General features: G+C 48.4%; 1 protein-coding gene and 1 non-coding gene across 2 annotated transcripts in view; both read right to left on the bottom strand.

Annotated features, from left to right (window-relative positions):
• CAMTA1 (calmodulin binding transcription activator 1) overlaps positions 1-18,815 on the bottom strand; it is a 682,439-nt gene that overhangs the window by 442,322 nt on the left and 221,302 nt on the right.
• Positions 5,344-5,450, bottom strand: LOC117804541. Its single transcript, XR_004629017.1, has one exon. It is a non-coding gene; the product is annotated as a U6 spliceosomal RNA (small nuclear RNA).

Here is an 18,815-nt window from a genome sequence, read left to right as displayed (position 1 = left end):
CCTAACCTTAGGAAAACAGTTAGTTACCCACTTGCTCAATGCTGAGAGTGGGTGGTTGCTCTAGTGCCATTCAAAAAGAACGGACAAAAGAACCTTGACTTTTCCTGAAAGAAGTCAGGCACCAACCACAGACAGCAGAAGGTATCCGCAGCTGCAGCAGGCACAAACTTTGGTTTGGAAACACCAAAAAGAGAAAGAACTAAACTCCCTTGGCAGCGTGTCTATGGTGAGCCACTTCCAGAACAAAGCTTCAGCGGGGGGTAGGCACCTTCAGCCTTCAAGGAAGCCCGCGAAGCCCCCGAAGGCTCACAGCATACCACTCGCGCCCCGTGACCAGCTCTGCGTCCCTCTGAGCCTGCAACCCCAGCACAGAGGAAGGGGCACCGATGAGTCTGTGCGCCCAGGAGGCCACTGCAGGCACGTCTCATTCCCAGCTGTGGTGCAAGAGCTCTTTACACAAGCAAGGCAGAGGACGCGGTTTCCCCCAGAGCCGGTGGGCAGCTGTGTCTCTGCTCCAGCGGAGGCGAGAGGGCAGGCCACACAGAGCTTCCCCGTGGCCTGGGGCAAGAGCCTCCATCCCAGGCTCCTCTTCCCCTGAACAAGCGGGTATTTCACAAGCAGGCACCCAACACTGACTAGTGAGGTCTTACTATTCCATTGTCTGTAGAGGAAAAAAGTCACGCCGGGGTGACAGCGGCTAATTGCCGTTCCCACCCAGCTGGCTGTGTCCTTCAGCAGCAAGCTGATGACCGAACAGCAATTCCACTGGAAATTATAGACTTTCAACAGTGACTCCCAACACTTCATTGTTTGTTGATCATGGTGCAATTGCTTTGTGTCAGTATTGGTTTCTTCCCTAAGTTGGGCCGACTAAAACAATTGGGAAATGGCTTCACACGCTTGTCACAACGCTGTCACCTGACCGTCTGTCTCGCACTTACAAGTCTGCACTGAAAACCTTACAGTATTCTTCCATTTCTAAATGGCAAGTAGGCTCAAACGTGGGGCCAGCTGTGCCTGCCTCTTTCCACTTCAACCCTGCTCTAGGTTCGTACCCTTGGAAGAGCCCAATGTCCAACTACTGTGCTCAGGGCCATTGTCTCAGAAGTAAGCAAAGGAATACATCTGATCAAATAGACAGGTTCTGCATTCGTCTTGCCCCCTCCACTCAAGAATGAAGACATCCATGAGAGTGTTGCAGGGACCCCCTTGGTCCCCGAAAACTCATCTGTTGCAACATCAATCCAATCCAGCTGCTCATGAGCGAAGAGGCTACACACAGATCTGCTCCATCCTCTCGTCCTTTCTCAACATGGTCAGTGGGGCACCTGGGAGGCTCAGTTGGTGGCTCAGTTGGCCTTTGACTCAGGTCATGATCCCAGGGTCCTGGGATCAAGCCCGCATCGGGCTCTCTGCTCAGCGGGGAGTCTGGTTCTCCCCCCCCACCTGCCGCTCCCCTTGCTTGTGCTCTCTCTCTCTCTGTCAAATAAATAAATAAAATCTTTAAAAAAATTTTTTTAAAAATAAACATGGACAGTGACTGTCGGCAGTGTATTCAGGCCAACTGTCCCCAGATCATGATTATGACCCAGAGACAGTGAACTTCCTGAAATACTGTCAATGTCCACAATCAGAACCACAAATACACCCACCTAAAGAAACCCATCTTCCTCCAGTGACCTGCCCTTTGCATTCTGAGAACGTGAGAATGGCCCTGTCACCCGACACTTTGAGATGGACAAAATCCCACAGGGAACCAAACTGCCCACCTTAAATGGCCTTAACAAATGGAATCAACACTTTAACTTGCAATAATGAGCAACCTAATCGTATTTAATCCAGCACTCTGATTTTATTAGAACGTGCCTCTGCTCTGTGTGATGGGGAAGGTCCCTCCCTCCCTCCATAGTTCTCAGGTCCTAAGAATGGCAAAGAGAAAACCAGACTGCAGAGGGACCCCACAGCTCAAAGAAAACAAGGCTGAACTGCCATCCCAGAAGATAGTCCAGAGCAAATCGGAGCTGGTGGGAAGGGGTCCAGGAGAGGAGGGAGGGGTGGGCCAGTCAGGGGAGGGCTTGAGTACATCTCATGACAGCATAAAAGGTAGCACCCACCTGAGAAGAGCAGGGAAATGGGAATAGAGTCGAGGACAGACAGTCAAGTAGGAGGCACGGAAGTCCTGCTGCTTATTGATCCCCAGTCCCAGAGAGGGTCTGGCATGGGAGAAGCAGGCTACATCCATGCCTACACCTACGTCTATACCCGTGTCTCTGTCTACCTCCGTACATCTGTCTATACCAGCATCTGCATCTGTATCTGCCTGTGTCTCTAGCTCTGTCTGCAACCACCTGTGTGTCTCAATGTCGACACCTGCACCTACGTCACATCGACATCCACAGCTACCTCTCCGTCTGTGTCTTTGTCCACGGTGTCTGCATCCTCGCAGCAACTCTATGAGGTAATATCATCATTCCCATCATACAGGTGAGAACCAAGCCTTCGTAGCCAGAAAGTGTCTGAGCAGGATTCACTCGAAGTCAGCGTGACTCCAGAGCCTCCCCCCAAATCTACTGGTCTAGCATAGACTGTGGGGCCAGTCCTGGTTTGCTCTACTGGCTGGGTGATCTTTAAGGCCCTGAAAGCATCCTGCACCCAGTGGGGGTGGGGGGTTGGGGGGAGGAAGTCCTGGCTTCCTCGCCCCACGATTGGGATAACTCTGAGGCAATCCCAGGCCTCCTCACCCCATGCTTAGGACAACTCTGGGAGCTCTATGGGGTCTTCCAGAGCCTATGTTCCAGTTGCCCAAGTAGAGACCTGCTGGACAAGAGCCCTTTACCTGTATTTCTTTCCCTCCTCTTTCACGTTCATGCCCCCTGCTGGTGTTTCCCGGGACCACCTCTCAAATAAACTGCTGGTACGCAAGTCCTCTTCTCAGGATCTCCTGGGGGAAGTCCTGACTAAAGCTGACAGTCTAAGGGAGCCTCAGGGACACAGTCCAAGTCCTCCACTGCAGCAGGGAGAGGAGTATCAAGGGGAAAACCGTAGACAACAGGGAGCTTCATTCTAATGAGGGAGGCTTCTAGCCAAATAACCTTTTAATCTGAGAAACTAATGCCTGGCAAAACCAATAATACTCATGCAATAAGGTAAAAAGATCATGGGATCAATGGAAAACCTGCTGCAAATTATAAAACTAAACAAGCAGGTATAAAATTAAGATACATAATCAATAGTTTGTTTGTGTGATATGCACACACTCACACATGTATACACACACAAATAAAGCAGAAGGAATGATGGATGACTCCATCGTATATAAACTGTATGACATACATCATATTATATATGCTACAGAGAAAAAGAAAATTAAATACTTAGGCATAAATTTAATAAGAAATTCCCAAAACCTGAGGAGAAAAACTATAAAAGTCTACAGGACAAATTAGGTTCAATAAATGCAAAAACATTACATTTTCTTGATTAGGAAGAGCGAAGATCATAAAAATGTCAATCTTCCCCAAATTAATTTATAAATAAAAGGTAATGACAAGAATCCCATTAGGATTTTTTGCTGGATCTAGAGAATTTTATTATAAAATTTATTGGGAAGGAAAAAACACCAGCAATAGTCAGAAAAACTTTAATAAAGAGGACCGAGATTTAGAGGTTAGCCCTACCAGTTATTAACACATTCTATAAAGTCTCTATATTGTCAAAAGTATGGAATTGACACATGAATACATAGAAAGACCAAAGGAACAGAATAGAAGATCCAGAAATATTCCCACCTGCATATGCAAATTTAGTATACACTAAAGGAGACATCGCAAGTCAGTGGGGGAAGGGGACTGACTTTTCAATAAGCGATATTGGCATATAGAAAAAGATAAAATTGGATCTGTTGCTCACACTGTAGAGCAGCGTGAATTCTACATGGCCCAGAGACTTAAGTGTAGTAAATAAAATCACACTACTAGAGGAGAAAACATAGGTAAGTTTCTCTATAACCGGAAAGTGGAAAAAACTTCCTAAGCATGATTAAAAATGCAGCAACAACAGGTGAAAGACAGATACGTCAGAGAACATAAACATAAACTGCCAGACTGTATTCCAATGGGGCAGCGCCATTTTACTTTCTGACTAGAAATGAATGAGGATTCCAACGTCCCCACATCCTTCCCAGCATTTGGCATTGTCTGTCTCTTGGATTACGGCCAACCTCCTGGGTGTGTAGCAGTATTTTCATTTGCATCTCCCTAATGATTAATGATGCTGAGCGTCTTTCCATGTCCTCATTAGCTATTCATAGAAGTGCCTTGGTGAAACGTCTATTTGAATCTTTTGCACATTTTTAATTGAGTTGTGTTCTTCTTTTTGAGTTGTAAGAGCTATTTAAATAAAATCTAAATAGAAGTCCTTCATCAGATATTGAATTTGCAAATGTTTTGTCCCAGTCCATGACTTTTCCTGTTCTTTATGGGTTCCTTTTACAGAGCAAAAGTTTTTAACTTTGGTAAAGTTCCAATTTATCATTTTTTTCTTTTATAAATCATGCTTTCAATACCATATCTAGGATTTCTTTTTCCTAACCTAAGGTCACAAAAATCTTCTCTTGTGTTTTCTTCCTAGCGTCATAGTCTTAGCTTTTACATTTTAGTCTATAATGCATTTTGAGTTAACTCTTGTGTATGGTGTGAGGTAAAGGACTAAGTTGATTTCTGGCACATGGACATCCAATTGTCCCAGCACCATTTGTTTTTGTTTTTGCTTCTGCTTAAAAAAAAAAAAAAAGGAAAAGAAAAGAAAAAGGCTATCCTTTCCCCCATTGAATTACACTTGCAAGTCTGATGAACATAAATTGACCATAAATGTGAGACTTTATTTCTGGACTTCATACTTTACTCTATTTTCCATCCTCATGCCAACACTACACTGTCTTGATTGCTGCACACTGTATTAAGTTTTGAAATCAGAGACTATATGTCCTCCAACCTTGCTCTTATTGTTCAAAATCGTTTTGACAATTCTAGGTCCTTTGTATTCCTGTAGAAACTTTTAAGGTTAGTTTGACAATTTCTGCAAAAACAAAAATGCCTGCTGGGATTTTGATAGAGGTTGCAGTGAGTCTAAAAATCAATTTGGAAAGAACTGCCATCTTGACAATACTGAATCTGCTAATCACTTCCAATCACAGATCATGGAGTATCTCTCCATTTGTGTAAATCTTTAATTTCTCTCAGTAAGACTTTGTAGTACAGGTTTTATACTTTATAAATCAAATTTATCTAAGTACTTTATACCTTTCGATGCTACTGTGAATGGAACTGTTTATTTTTTATTTTTTAAAATATGGAACACTTCACAAATTTGCATGTGATCCTTGTGCAGGAGTCATGCTGATCTTCTCTGTAACATTCCAGTTTTAGTATATGTGCTGCTGAAATGAGCACTGGAATTGTTTACTTTAAATTTCCTTTTTGGATAGCGCATTTCCACATTTCCTTTTATAGACAGATACACAATTTGATTTTTGTATATTGATCTTGTATTCTATGACCTTGGTAAACTCATTTATTAATTCTAGTAAAAAAAATTTTTGCAGATTCTTTAGGATCTTTTACATTTATAAGCAAGTTGCCTATGAATAAATAGAGTTTCACTTCTTCCTTTCCATTCTAGATGCCTTTTCTTTTTCTTGCCTTATTGCACTGGCTAGAACCTCCAGTACAGTGTTGAATAGAAATGGTGAGAATAAACACCCTTGTCTTGCTCCTCACCTTAGAAGGGAAAATGTCAGTTTCACCATTAAGTATGATGTGAGCTGTGTCAAAGATTTTAAATCAGATAAGAAGAACTCATGAACCAACTTGAAGAGGCTCCAGAAATGGGCCAATTTGAGCATCAATAAGAATAGCAACTGCTTTGGGTTAGAACACATTAAATATATTTAAATCCATAAGTTCATAATGAAATTAAAGCATGCAAACTAACTGATCATTGTTGGAGGAGGCTAGTGACCCAATACATTATTTTGAAAACTAAAAGAGGATTAGGAGGAAGAATCAGTCATTTATCTTACCTTTCCTGTACCAACTGTTCCTTTAAGTTAACAAATCACAAAAAGAGACTTTCTCTGTAAAAGTATTCCCGCCAATGAATGACAATTAAAATGTCACCATTTTGCAATCCCTAATAATTAATGAATCATCGACAGTGACTGATATCATAAAAGAGAGACAACCAGACAGAATGTGCCCCTGATAGAACACGTTGTTGTAGGGAAAAATAATGTTTTTAGTTCGAAATTATTCAGACCTCTTGACCTACCACTTTATAAGATCCACAGAGGACAGAAGAACATGGTAAAAGACACCATGGGGATATAGTCAGCAAAATCCAGATTGTGGGAAACTCTACAGGACAAATGACCTGGATTCTTCAAAAATTGAAAAAGAGAATAAGAGAATGCTAGAATAGAAATATATAGATTAAAAAAAAACAAAAGATGTGTCAACCAGTCACAATGTATAGACCTTACTTGGATACTGAGACAAACAAACCCTCTGTAAAAAACAAAACAGCAAAACAACAACAGCAAAAAAAACACAAAAACATACACACACACACACACACACGGCATTTGTGAAACAATTGGAATCTTCAACAGTGATTGGATATTTAATGATACCTAGAGTTATTAATTTTTAAGAGTGATAATTATGGTGCAAAAGTGTTTTTTAAAAAAGACCTTATATTTTAGAGCTATATACTGAAGCATTTACTGATGAAATTGTATAGTGTCTAAGGTATGTTTAAAAACAATGTGTGTGGTGAGGGGGGAATGTGGATGAAACAAGACTGGCCATGTGTTGGCCATAGTTGAAAATGGATGATAAGTATAGGAGTTTATTACACTAGCCTGTCTATATTTGTAAATGTTTTAAATTTTCCATAGTAAGAAGTTAAAAAAAAAAAGATGATCATGGGATTTGAAGTGAGCTCTAGGTTACAATCTTGGCTCGGCTCTTTATGAGCTGTGTGACCTTGAACAACTTATTTGCTCTCCCTGTTGTAGTAGACAGAACGCATGCAAGCTGCCCAGCATGCTACCCACCATGTAATACACACTAATAATAACAAACTTGGCCCCTTTTTGTAGGGTCCCCCTGCCAGGGTCAGTGATGGTGAGACTTCGGGTGTAATGAAGTGGCATACATAGGGTATGGCTGGAACATTCACGCATGGGAGAAGCCACCTCTCTGTAAGCACTGGGGCACATACACACTCATCCACCACTTTAAGGCAAAATACATTTTTCAAATTAGGTACATAGGAGACGATTGATAACTGAAGATCAGAGGAGTGAGGTGTTCTTGAGAGGTTCTGGGTGTGGATATTAAATAGGAACCTACGGAGCCACTGGTGGTTGCAGCCAAGGCTAGGTTAATCCTATGAAAGGAATGGTCTGGCTACTCTCTCCTGAGCCTGAATTTAGAAATCAATAAATAGCTCAGGTCCATGGGCCTTCCTCCAGGACCTTGACAACCACCTTAAATCCCATGCAGACAATTGAGATCCAGCCTGCTACCCCAGCATCTGTGGGCTTCCTGGGGTGTCTTGTCAGCCCCTTCCCTGGGCCTGGCCTAGAGGCAGCAGACTTTGCACAGTAAGCTCTGATCTGGCTGATCGGCCATTGTTCCGCTGAATTCATTTGATATGTCCCTTGGAGACAGAGGATGTCTTCGTTCCCAGCAAGCCTCCCTAAGCAGTGTCTGGATGGCTTCTAAACAGTGAGCATCTCCAGAGAGTCCCTTTTTCCAGCTAGAACCCAAACCTGGGCAGATTCCTGCTATCTTCTCCCCTTCTATTCATTGCCCTTGGTCCCATCCCTCACACCATGAGGCACAGAGAAAGGCCTGAGTGGAGGGAAATGCAGTTCTGTGGTTCCAGTGGCCTCTAGGCCCTGACCCCAAATGTGAAACAGGCTCCTGTGACAAGGCACAAAGTGTGTCCTAGAGCAGGGGATGCTGTTCCCGAGGCCAGTGCTTAGTCTCCGTTCCAGCGGGCAGAGAATGAGAAATGCCACTCTTCACTGCAGCCTACACATGTGTACCCACACCTTTCTTTCTGATCTTTCCAACACAGGATGGCCTGATTTCAATGTACCATTAGAAGTACGTGGTCTAGTCCAAAATGTCAATAATCAGCATGACAACAATTGCTATGACAACAAGAGCGGCCATTTGTCAAGTGTTCTCAGTGTGGCAGATGCAGGCGAAGCCCTTCCTACCCACTTCTCGCGCGAATCCCATGACAATTGTGGTAGGCGAATATTGTTATCCTCGTTTTACAGATGAGAATGTTTGGGGCACAGAGAAGGGAATTAACTTTCCCAAGGTCACACAGCTGGTAAGGACAGAACCAGTGAACCAGCCCGCTGCACCCCTTTCTGGCATCTTGCCACAAATTCCTGTACCCTGTCTCCTTCTCTAATAGCAACAACCCCGGGCACTTTCAGAGCCCACGGTCCCTCTCATGGCAGAATGTTTCATATAAAGGATCATCTGAGCCTGATTTAAATTGTTCCTTTAGTTCTTCCTTTTGTTGCAAGGAGAGGAAAGGAATCTGGAAAAGGAATGTCTCCCCTGCTTATCTCCCTTGCACACAGACCCAGCAAGAGTAGTAAGTGATGGCTGGAGCGCAGCAAGGTTGATAGGATGCCAAACGGAACCCCAAGAAGCCACAGCAACAGCCCAAATCTCATGGACAGGAGCTGGCTTATTAACTTTCATCCTGGTGTTTCCTTCTGACTTGTTTATAGGGTCTTCACGATTTGGGGGACAAGGAGTGGGAAAGCTGGTGGGGAGCATTCCATGTCCTCCCGTCTCCCCACCCCAGTCTGGCCACTGCGAGCTATTTATGGAATGATAGGGAGGGAAGGGCTGTCAGGCCCGGCTGGGGCTGCTATCTACCAGATATGAAAACCAATTGCTTTTCATAATAAATTCCAGCTGGAGCCATAGAAATAATAGGGACCAAGAGAAGGTAACACCAATTTGCTTTATTTGATTAGCTCCTTCTTGGGCGGTCCAACCCCAGCTTCTTTTCATTAAAATAAGGGCAAATTGAAAATCGTAAAAGAGGCTTTCTTATCAGGAAACAAACGATTGGGTAGATTCAGATGCCTAAAAGCCCGCGTCCACGGCTGCTGTTCTAGACCAGCCGATCCCCAGGAGTTCCGCTGGAGGCCGTCTCAACACCGGTTTTCACTCTCCAGAATAAAGGTGGAAACAGCACCAGCGCTGCCCCGCAGTGAGTGCTGTGTGCACCCCGAGTCCCACAGGCCACCCTGTACCCCGAGGACAGCCTGGCCCACACGGCCAGGCCAGGAGGCCCCCTGGGGGGCAGGCGCCGGACTCTCCTGCCCACAGGCCCAGATGCCCCTATAGGGGACTGAAGGCAGGAGGAGGGACAGCTCAAGCTGCCAGAACTCAGAGGCAGAGGCCAATCTGTATTTCCCGAGGATCACTACATGCAGCCTGCTAACCACAGCTCTGTTCCTTTAAATGAAGGCTGGAGGTCACTGGAAAGACTGCCCATACGAAGAGATGGTAATGACCAGGAATCACTCCAGAGCAAGCCTGCAGGGACTCATTAATGGCTCCTCTCCTAGGGCTCCCAGGGCGCTCGGCTTGAAATTCTATTACGACATTCAGTGATTTATTCAATTAATATTTATTGAGCAGCTATTATGGGCCAGGCATTGGTGTAAGGCGCTCTAGGTGCCATTGTGGCCTGAAGCGTCCCAAGCCTGTGTAAAGCCTGCTGTCCGGTTGGGGATTAGGAGGCCGGCCCTGTGCCAGCCGGGGCAGGAGGAGGAGAAGCCCAGAGAACTTCCCCGGGGACACAGCGACTGAACAGAGGCCTAGGCGAAGGCCAGGCTCCCGGGAAAGAGAGAGCAGCAAGGCCAGCGGCCCGAGAAGCCGGTTGGAGGGCAGAGAGCAGGTGGGGGTGCAGGCAGAGGGTGAGGCCAGAGAGCTGGGCAGGCCCGGGTTGAAGGAGCTTGAATTTTGCTCCAAGTGTGATGAAAGACACGAAGGAACCAGGTAGGGTACCCGCACCAGCGGCAGAATGGGGGCAGCAAGGGGTCTGCACGTTCATGCAAGTGCGACACAAGACCTGAGACAGCACGACTGCGGAGAACATGGTGGAGAAGCAGCACGGGGCGTCACAGGGAGGCTTCGTCTCATTCGGGCCGGTGGGGTTGCCCCCCCTCAACCCCCAGCCCCCACCCCTTCTGAGAATTCTGAACGTCACCTTCGCAGGGCTGGGAAGCACCTGAAGGGTTTCGAGCAGAGAAGTGGGGCGATCATTTAGACCTGGTGTGGCCGGCTCACCCAGACTGTGTCCCTGTGCCTTCACCTGCCATTGCCGTGTGTAAACAGTAAACACTCTGTAATTGCTCGTCAAATGAGCGAGTTCCTCAAGCAACTCAGTGGCTGGAACAAAGGAAATCCTCTCTTTTTTCTTGAAAACAAACAGAAAGCACCACTTACAAGTAAAGTATTTGGTCAATGACAAAGCAGAAGAAAAAAGTGAGAAAGAACATATGGCATCACCTTTCTTTGGATTCCTCCCTGCTGGAAAGAGAGAGAACCTTCCATCCCGGCTACTCAGCACAGCCCAGGTTACGGGAGCCTGAGCCCAGTGGAGCGAAAAGAGGATCGCTCAAATGCCACCAGCATCTGGGTCACGTTTGACCCCACCGACATCTCATTTGGCTAAAATCCGTGCCCCTAAATAGAGCCTTGCACTTCTACAGACCCTCCCTTGTCACATTCCAACACTGATATTTTATTAATAATCCAATGTAAATCTGAGGGAAAATTAATGTGTCATCTCCTAGCAGGAAGGACTAAACATCTCAATGTGACGGTCTGTTAGAGTTGTCATTTATCATTAGCATGCAATTCAAGGCAAGCGTCCCACATTCTGGTGGGAGCGTTCGAGACAATGAATCTCTGGGAATTAGCTTCTGGTCCAATTATTCCTGTTTTCCCCCCCACCTACCTAGGAGATAAATTGTCTCGGTGGGAGGAAAAAAAAAAGAAGAAGAAGAAAAGCAGGAGGAGGGAGTTTGCTCTTCTCCTTCCTGGGTGAAATCAATTTTTCTCAAGGAGACAAGACAATATTCATTTCGAGAGAAGGGAATAAGGCTGTACGCTAAAGGCCAATAAATGGAGCCGTGCTGATGAAAACTTCCTCAAATCAAATGTAGGGGAACCTCTTAATGGGCTTTGTTCTTCTTTTCCATAATCCATAACTATTAAGAGAAAGATGGGCAGACAGAAGATCCGCCAAGGGGGAGCCGTGTAAACATAAGCCAGGGCCACCTTCCAGGGAGATGCAAAGAGGTCACTGCAAACACTGGTCGCTCCTGCTCTCCACACGCTTCCTGGGGCTCCTCCATGCCAGGCACTGCTGTCTGTTCTGGGGAGCCACTGGCAGGTGTGTCCTGCTCCTCAGGGAGCTTAGAGTCTAGCAAGGGAATCCATCAATAAACAAACTAATAACCGACAAGTCCTCTACAGAAAGTAACCCAAGATAGAAATGCTGTGCATTAAAATAGAACTGTTGTGTCTAGTAACTTTTTTTTTTTTTTATCTTTAGTGGAAAACATAAAAATGCTCTCTAGAGTAAATCACGCTTCTGGCTCCAAAGCAAACAGAAGAGCCAGGATGAAGGCTGTTTCTCCTGCCGGTGGGTCCTGCCCAGGCCGACTGCACCGTCCAGCACAGGCACAGCCGTGCCCAGGGGTCCAGGGTGCCCTGGCTCAGGATGGAACCAGGGAGACCGTCCCTGCAGGTGCTGGTCAACCAGGCCGTGTCCTCCAGCACGGCGGCCAACTGCACCCAGCACGAAGGAGCACTCAGCCCCGAGTCCTTCAACGGGCCCTGCTCTCTCTGTGAGGTATCTTCCCACAGTGCTGGCCCCCACACATCTTCTGCAAGCCCCCTGTGGGTCACCCCTTGTGACACTCAGCAGGCTGAGCTGTCCCTGCTCCGGTAGCCTCTGTGAGGCCAGGGGCCCTGTTGGCTTGGCTGAGCCCCAGAGTCCTCTCCTTTTACCCGCACAACCCCAGTAGATAGCTGCCACTGGCTCCCCGTTCTGTGGAGAAGCAGACCGGGTCTCAGAGGGGACAAATGCCTCAAGGTCACAGAACTGCCAGCTGGAGAGTGACGTCAGCTCCTGGTCCATCGGATGAGGAGGGGAAGCTACCTTTGCCTCCCACGCCCCACCCATCTCATCACCCAGCAATCACACCACTGACTCTGATTGAAAACTTCGCACCACTCGTGCTAGCTGAACAGGTGATGAGTGCCCGGGGGGGCCCAGGAGGCCTGAGACCCTCCCCACCCACACAGCTCGTCCGCTTCCTTCCTCTCTCCTGCCTGCCCTTCGTCTCCAGACCGGCCCAGAAGCTTGGGCCCCATTGCAACCACAATGCCACCATCACGGGGTGAAGACACTGGCTGCACAGTTGCCCCATGGCGTCCGCACTGCAGCTGCCTGACCCGCCCCGGGAGGGGCGCCATGGAGGCTCTCAGTCTGCAGCGAGCTCCAGGGCACCCTGAGTTGGGAGTCCCTCCTTGCCACATGACCAAAGCTGCCTCTTCATTTTGAATGCAGCTACCTAGGGACCCAGGGATGGCTTCTCTTTGGCCTGCCATGTGCCAGGCACCGAAAGGTCCCTCCTCCTCTGGCTGCTGAAGGCTCCCACCCCAAGTAGGCATGGAGCCAAGTTGCTCTGAGCTCAGAGAGGGATTCGAGAAGGAAAGAAAGCTGTCTGCCCACGGGACAGGCCTTGATGGCCATAGCCCTGGGCTCTAAGCAAAGTCACAGGCACCAGGTCTCTGTGGCCACCTGGTGTGAAGCCAGGGGCTGCGGGATGCATCCAGAAATCATCTGAGCTGCCCTTTACCTGAGCTGAGAAATGATGACTTTCTCCGCAGCCTCTGAGGCTCGGGCTTCCTTGCAGAAAAGCCTGAGTGATAACCTGCACCCAAGGCCATGACCTGCAGCTGTCGCCTCCATCCTGATGGAAACAACGATTTTCTCCCACACAGAAGCCCACAAACCCCAGTAAAGGCACTGGGATTAATAACAGAATCAGGGAAATGACCTTTGATGCAGATGGAGGGGTGATGAGGCAGAGAGATTCAGGGGGATGTTCCAGATGGCAGGAGACAGGCAGGGAAGAAGCTTTTCCATAGGCAACGGCTGGTCTGGGGAGGGCTGCGGGGAAGGGGGGTCAGCCCGGAGAAGCCATCAGGGAGGACACAGGGATGCTAAGTGGCCTTGAGTACCTGAGGCCAGAGCTAGAAGCTGCTAGGTTCCTTCAAAGACATCTTCCTTTCCCCCAACCCCTCATCCCTGACCCTAAACGTCTCTTTTCTGCTTCCCAGAAGCTCCCTTTAATTGGCAAGGGCTCCTCTGGCTTTCTAGCGAAGCTCTCCAACCAAAGCCCGGAGTGTGGCTAGGAACCCTCAGGCTGCTGCCTCCACACCAGGGTTTTGGGGCCACAAGAGTACCAGGAGGTGCTTTCCCCAGGCTGAAGGGAGGGAACCCTCCTTCCGGGCACCCAGCACCAGCTCCAGAATCTTCCACGGGCTCACACCTTGGGCACCCTCCACCTGGCTGCACAGGCTTAGGGGCCCCCAACCCCATCAATGCCCTATCCCTGAACTTGAAGGGCCCCTGGGAATCATCCACTGAGGACTCAAAGGGCCATGCTTTGGGTCCCAACCAGCTCAAAGACCCCAAAAGAAATATTTGGATGAAAGCAAGAATGAATGTCAGGCCCCACTTCTTGACCAATGTTTAGCTGTGCCTGTAGGACTTCGAAGTTCTGGGGTTTTTTTCTTTTGCCTACCTATATTTCCAATTTGTCTATAATGAGCATGTACTGTTTATAGTAAGAGAAAAAAGAAAACTCTCTGTCATTGGAAAGTTGAATTTTTAGGGATGCTTATGCTGTTCTCTGCCTTCTGCCTATAGGCTTGGTGCCCCTCTAGGCCCACACTCCTGCCCCCTCTCCCCTCTCCTTCTCCACCCACCCCCCAGACCCCTCCAACCCCCATTCCTCACCCCGGAGTCTGTAGACCCTGCCTCGTCATCTGGCACTTGAGGGTTGAGTCTCGCCCTCCTGGCCCCTTGAGAACAGAGGTCCCATCTCACCAACCTCTGCAGACTTCCGTAAAGCACTCTGCAAGCATCAGGCTTCCGCGGGAAGGTGACGTTCTATCACTGACAATTCACCCCCAAGTCCCCCACCCCCTGCTCTCACCTCCTGTCTCTATATGCAACTCCCCAGAGTTGCCCACCCTGGGACAGAACCTCACCAGCCCCCGCTTCACCTGCTCTAGGGTGACCTTCAAGTCCCAACCACACACTGTTAGCACCCTGTGAATGAAGCATTCATTAACCTGGCATTCAAAACCTTCCGCCAACTGGGCTCAGCCTGCTTTGCTGCCGTTTTCCAACATGGCCTTACGTACCAGGGACCCAGCCCCAGCAGGTCACCTGCATGACATGTATCCTCCGGCCTCTGTGTCACTGTGCAGGGTATCACCCTAGCCTAAAAGTCCCTTTCTTCCTCCTCTGGCCAAGGCCAAAGTGCTGTTGGGTTCTTCAAGGCCCATCTCAAATGCTACACTATTACTGCCTCCCTCCGTGGAAATAAATATCACCTGTTCTGCCCTTCCGTAGCACAACACAGGTCCCTCCGTCTGGACCCTCCCTGCATCATTCCTTGTTTGATTCCAGGGAGTTCCACATGTCTGCTTCCCCAGAAGGCTGGAAACCCCCAGGCAGGAGCCATATCCTTTGATTTGGAGTCCCCTATAGACCTGATAGGGTATATTAACTATGATGGGTCTCCTAAAATATCTCCAATGGGTTCCTAACTAGGCCTGGGAGCAGAGGTGATCCGTAAAGTCCTCCTCAAGGCCCACTAGGAGCCAACACATACGGAGCAGGAAGTAAGTGTCAGACACTGGTTGACAGCATGACCCTGTGCAGTATGTAATGGGGTCATTCCTCTTCACAGAGGGGGCCACTCACGTTCACAGAGGCTAGACAATTTGCCCAAGGCCATACAGCGGTTATGGGTGACACTGGCATCCTCGGTAGGCAAGTGTCACCCCAGGCACATATGTTGACCCCTGTCCTGTGCTGCCCGCCCCCCAACCCCAGCCCGGAAGACGGCTACGACGTGCATGGAGATCCAGAGTCCCATGACACCAGCAGAGGGATCGGAAAGGGTCCATCTGGTCCACCTCAGACCCAGCCGGAGGTGGCTTTCCAAGCAGCCTAAACACTGGTGCTGCAACGCGGCCAGTCCGCGTGCACGTGCCCCAGATGGTAACGCATAACCCATGCCTTCCAAGGTGCTCTCAGCACCACCCTCACGGGGCAGGGCTGTGTCATGATCAGGGGGACTCATCTCTGACTTTCATTAATTATAACGTGGATTGTGCTGAAGGTGTTTTGGTCAACAGAGACCTCTTTGCCTCCTCTCTCCAGAGCTCGTAAATCTGGCCCTATGGTCTAACGACCATGATGTTCCCCTAATCATGTTACTGCAATATTAATAAGGCTGTTTAATGCAACCAGTTCCTTCTAAATTGTCACATAAAAATTTGGTAAATGTCAGACACATCATTTAATAGAAAACGATGTTTTACTGCCAGGGGAGCTAGGTAGCTGAGAGGATGAGGTAAAAAGCCCAGCAATGACCTTAAGGCAGGCTTGAGGCACAAAGTTCTACCATGGGGCTCCTGCCTCAGGCCCTTCTTCCCCAGCAGCCAGCAGTGGCCATCAGCCCACGGTGCGCAGGACACTGGGCAAAGACTCCTGGTGAGGGGGGTAGAGTCAGGTGAGAAACAAACAGTAGCTCCTGTCCTCATTCAGAGTGAGAGACAACAACTAGATTTTCTCGGTCACTCTTCACGGTGCCCCTTATCATAGGGGATTATAACTCCTAGTTTAGGAAGCAGAGAACGTTCCCAGGGACACTGGTCCCACATATAAGCAACCTCACATTTGTAAGGGATGGATCCCAAAAGCCCATCAGGAGGTGAACGGCAGGGCCACACTCAAAAATGGGGGGGTCCCCTGCCACCTTCTAGGCGAGGAACAGAGCCTTCCTCAGGGAGAGTGGACCCCAGACTTCTCTACTGGAGAGGACTCAGAGCCCACTGAAAGTCTGCCCATCTGACTGTGACCTTTTCTGGAGAGGAGACCCAAGTAGAGAAGTGAACCCCAGAAATGGAGCTGAATGCCCTGGGCATCCTCTGCATTTCTCTAGACAGTTAGCAGCTGCCTGGCAGGTTCCATGGTTCTGCGGTGCCAACCTCGCCACTCCTCTGCATGACCTGACTTCCCGAGAAGTTCCAAGCTCCAGAAATCTAGTGTCATAGAAAACGAATCCCCACTCCTGCTTCAGAGAAGTTCTCGGGAAACTGATGGTGGGGGAGGGGAGAGGGTGATGGGAGAGGAGGACCTTTGAGGGGGAGTCAAAGATTTGTCTCTTGGTGAGTACTGCACCAGTCTGAGGCGCCCCATTCACCTGGCACCCTTGGGCTCCTTCCTGACACTTCTAGACTCTCCTCCAACCTCCCTGTGGACGGTGGCAGGTCGAGGCACTTTATGCCATTCCACTGGCTATGGGCTGATGGCGATGCACGCGGTATAAATCAGGGCTCGTCAGAACAGCAGCCCGTGTAGACGGGCAGCAAAGGGAGCTGCAGTGTGGTGGGCAGGGTGCCATCAGTCGGTCCAAACGACACGGAGTAGCTGATACTCAGTGGCTGGGCCAACAGGGGACACGTATCCACCAAACGCTCGCACACAAGAGCCCCAAGGGGGCCTCAGCCAGTGCCTCACTGACCCTAGAGCCTTGCCCTTGACAATCACCTGACTCCAGGAGAGAGGACCCTTCCCTCCATGCTTCCAACCTGCCAACGGGGCCTCAGGACCCCACGCGAATGACAGAAGAGGAGAGCGGGAGACCTTGAGAGTTTTGTGCTGCCGTCCAAAATGATGGTGATGTCTAAAGATAAACCAGTATACAGCAGATTTCCTTAAAAAACTAATTTTAGCAAGTGGGAAATCATTTTGGAGAACGTTTCTACCGCGGGCCTCACTGGGAGTGTGAACACACTGGGATTCTCCAGCGGCTGGTTTCTCTTCTCCCCACTGGGTGGGAGCTGAGCTGCCCCATGGCGGTGCCCCTGCCAACCGGAGCGAGAGCCTGCAGCCCGGCGCAAATGTAGGCCATCCCTCGGAAAACTCACCAAGCGCCTTAGCCACCGGCTTGCAGCCTGACCTTGAGCACCTATTACATTTCCAACCAAACCCGCAGCCGCTCCTGCTGGAAAATGAGGCCGCCAGGACCTATGGCCCTACCTTGCCGTTAGCCGGCTTCTTTCCCACTCAGGGAGCTGCGGGAATGTCTGAGCTCTCTGGCTTTACGTAAAGGTGCCACACAAGTCAAGGTACCATAGAAACACTTATGATTCACAGTAGTGATTGTAATTAGGACTATTCTCTGCTCATAATAGCCCAGCAGCTCCCTGATCATTGGCTATTCAGGAGTCTTGCACCCAGGACATCACTTGCTGGACCACCTCATCCACCCTCTACCCGTCACACAGAACATGGGATGACGTCTTCATTAAATTTCTCATAGATCCAAATGAAAAACTTAGACCTAATAAATAAACTGAAATATGTCTAATAAAACAAAATTTGAGATTAAAAGGAAGCTTGCTTACATATTCATGAATCAAGTGAAAACTCAGGTGAGCCCTTCTTAAGCTTCTTATTCACAGGGAGTCAGAGATTTAACATGTGCTGGGAGAATTTCTTAGCAAATATAAGCTGATAAAGGCACATTCACCCATGTATTCAGTGAACAATTACCTTGCATTACTATTTATTTCACATTTCCATCCCTCTTTATAACCCTAGTTAAAAACCCTTTGTAACCTCATATAAATAATAGGATCTCAATCGACTGCCTATTGATGTGGCTGTTTTTCTAAGGCTCTGAAAAGCACAGCCCCTGTCTTCAAGTTGCTTATATACAGTCAAGGAGAGTCACTTCCTTCATGAAGTCTTCCTTACTCTGCTGGACCCTGGAGGGTGACCCTTCCATGCATTTCCCACACAGTACTTACTCTCCCTGCCTAGTACCCACCCCCACCCCATGCACATGCACATGCATGCATAGACACCTGTTTCATGTCTCTATCCTCTGCTGAACCGTAAGCTTAGTGAGAGCAGAGACTGAGCCATGTCACTCCTGACAGTCTGGCATCTACCTGGAGAAAACAGCCAATAAATCACTGGATGAAGGAAGCAAGGAATGTATGTTAGGATGGATAGATGAATGGGTGGTTAAGTGGGTAGATGGGTGGGTGGGTGGAAGGAAGGAGGGAAGGAAGGAAGGAAGGATGAATGGAATAGGTAAATGGGTGGATGAGTGGATGGATGGATGGCTGGATGGGTAGATGGATAGGTAGCCAGGTGAATCAGTAGATAGGTAAGTGAGTGGGTGGATGGATGAATAGGTAAGAAAAGACAAGATAAAGGTCTAAGCTGTGACCCATTATAAAATGTACTGAGAGGGTGGCTCGCAAGGGCAGGGGGGAATGAGGGTATTAGCAAGGGAAGAAGATCTAGTAGGAAATGGCTCTGAGATCTTAAGGAAAAGGAAAGATTTGGCATGGGAGTGAGTTGATATTTTCTGC

Source organism: Ailuropoda melanoleuca, chromosome 11 (genome assembly GCF_002007445.2).
Source record: "Ailuropoda melanoleuca isolate Jingjing chromosome 11, ASM200744v2, whole genome shotgun sequence".
Lineage (NCBI taxonomy): Eukaryota > Metazoa > Chordata > Mammalia > Carnivora > Ursidae > Ailuropoda > Ailuropoda melanoleuca.
The sequence above is the reverse complement of the archived record's forward strand: the minus strand, read 5'-3'. Positions and strand labels throughout refer to the sequence as shown.